This window comes from Mycteria americana, chromosome 5 (assembly GCF_035582795.1).
Source record: "Mycteria americana isolate JAX WOST 10 ecotype Jacksonville Zoo and Gardens chromosome 5, USCA_MyAme_1.0, whole genome shotgun sequence".
Lineage (NCBI taxonomy): Eukaryota > Metazoa > Chordata > Aves > Ciconiiformes > Ciconiidae > Mycteria > Mycteria americana.
Genome location: NC_134369.1, coordinates 1,290,505 through 1,293,185, shown reverse-complemented (window position 1 = coordinate 1,293,185; position 2,681 = coordinate 1,290,505).

Sequence of the window (2,681 nt, the reverse complement as noted above, 5' to 3'; positions counted from 1 at the left end):
TTCTCTTTCTCTTTTAGATCCTCCTTTCTCTTTTAGATCATCAGTCCAGCTCTGTGACCTGCTTTCCTTTTTAGTGCCCAAATTCCTAGGCTGTCTGCTCATGCCAGAGCTTCAACTGCTATAAACTACATGGCTCTACTGGTTTCTGGAGATCTGATTCATTGCTTGTTCTTTACTGCTTCTTTGGCTACTGCACTGTAGGAAAGGAAAAGAAAGGAACCCTTCCTTTCCCTACTTTCTTCCCAGGCAACTCTGCAGATGCAGCCTCTCCACAGCTAGGCAGAAACCCTGCCCGAAGGCTGAGGCAGATTTTGGGTAGCCCCACCCAAAAGATACAGGCAATGTTCAGCCACTGAGCACCTAAGGGGAATGCAGAGACTGTGTGGCACGGCAGGGAATGTATGAAGTTTTCATCTGCTCTAATCACTAAGGCTTGAGGGTCTGAGTCTGCAAGATGCTGAGTGTTCTTGTCTGCCACAGGAGCCCAGCAGATGAGAAAACCACAGCTGGAAGGTCCCTTTCTTGTCCTTGCTCTTCCATGTCACTAAGTCACTGCATGGCTGCAAGCTCTGCTTAGGATTGAAGCCTGCCTGCCAGTCAGGTGTGAGGTATTCTGGCTGCTCAAGAGATGCTGATACAGCATGAGCACAAGCTACACTTGGCTGAAGCTAGTGCTTCTGCAGTCCTCCTGTTATTGGGGCATCAAAAATACAGGCAGAGAAGAGAGGTACTCAAGAACTGGCTCTCAGCTGAAGTCAATGATGTGCATTTCTGCAGGCCTTGAAGAATTGGCTCCTGTGCAGGGGCATGCTGCAGCTCTCTTATCCTCCATTAGCTGCAGGATTGAGGACACAGAAGACTGCAAGGGTTTTTCCATTTGAATGGGCTGCTCAGGTGTTACCATTTGGTAAAGTAATGCAAGACTACTGGGCCTTGAAAGTTCACATCTCATTCTGCTAACCACGAAGCTGATACCCAAAGCCTGCAAGTTGTGTGACAGATCATAGCCATTGGCTTTCCAAATGTGTGGCTTTGGCTCTACCCTGTGCTATAGTTCTGCTCACTGCTTTGTAAAGTGTGTGCTCTGTTGGGATGCTCTGACATGCAGTACTTGAGGACTCATGCTCTCTTCTCTTTGATGCTATGCTCTTCAAATTAAATAGTGGGGTTTTTTTTCTGAAAAATATAACCTGGGTTAAATAGGATTTGGACTGACATGTTATTCTTGCTCCTGTTTCTCTTTCAGTTGCTCCCAGCTTGAAATTCACAGACCATTCCATTCTTTTTTCATTTCTTATAATACAAAGCCCCAGTGCAGCATACCAAGAATAAAGTTACAGGTTCCTTCTGTCTGCGCATGGTGCTACAGTACCAAAACTCCCAGCAGGAAGAGAGGAATCTTTAATGATCTTTGCAACAGTAAAGACCTGCATTGTATCCCTGGTTTTGCCACAGCAGCTTCAAGCAGTCAAGTTTCTGGGGCAATTTGATAAGAACAAGGGTGCCATACAATTTTGTCATGTTAAAAACAAACAAACAAACCAACAAGCAAATAATTTGGCTTTACTAAGTTTTGAGCAGCCCTTCTTAAACCTGGTGCCTTTTCCTGAGTCACTGGTTAGGACCCTTTCAATCAAAATCTTTAAAAGGTGCAATCTCAACTCCCCAGTGAAAACCAACTCTCTTCTAGTGGTAGGTGCAGGTTGTTTACAAACTTGTGGAGAAACTAACGTTGTAGAAAGGGAACTCGAAGGTCAGATTACAGGGGATTTTTTTTTTTTCCTTTTGGTTTGCTTGGATTCTGTTACTTTTCCAGGGACTGATCCAAAGACCTCAGAAGTCAGATGGAAAGCTCAAACACTGGTAGTGTGGAAATGCCTGCTGCTACCTTGGAAGCCACAGGCATCTTTCCACTGACATTGGTGAGTTTTGAGTCAGCCCCTGAACGTGTTTTCCAAATGACAGTAATTTTCAGAGTGACACCTTGATTTCTTCCCTGTACAAACAGACCTGCTTGTCACTTACACATATTTACCTGTGTTCAACATACAGGTTTGGGTTTTTTTTGCTTTCAGAAACAATATGCTGCTAGACACATTTCCTGGAGGGAAATGGACACCTACCTACACACAAAGCTATACAGCTAATTTATACCTTGTTGAATTTATAATCTTGTCTATGCTTCTATGGACACTTTGTATGGGCTGCAGCTCAAATCCTAAAATAGTCAAGAATTTTTCCTTTCCCATATAGTATTCTATTTACTTTGACTTAAAAAAAAAAAAGCGTATAAATGCAATAATGCAGGTAGACTAGAAATACTAGATTGAAAATTAAAGTAGTTTAGCTTGTCCCATTGTGACTGACAGTGTTGTACGACACCCAACGCTGTACCCTAACATTTTCCAGGCTTTCTACGTAGCTGAATCTAGTATTAGCTTTGAAAACCCATTGTATGAGTGGTGGGTGGATGGGTTGGAAACGTGTGCTCTCTACACACTGTATGTTACTCACATCAGAAGCTGTATGGCCACTCCATATGCTGTGAAACTGTAAATGATTCCCAATACACCTGTAACTCTTACCAGGATTGTGAGAAATAAACTATATATAGAGATATATATACACACATAGATATATTGTATAATTCCTCATGTGAGCATCTTTGCGTATGTGGGTGT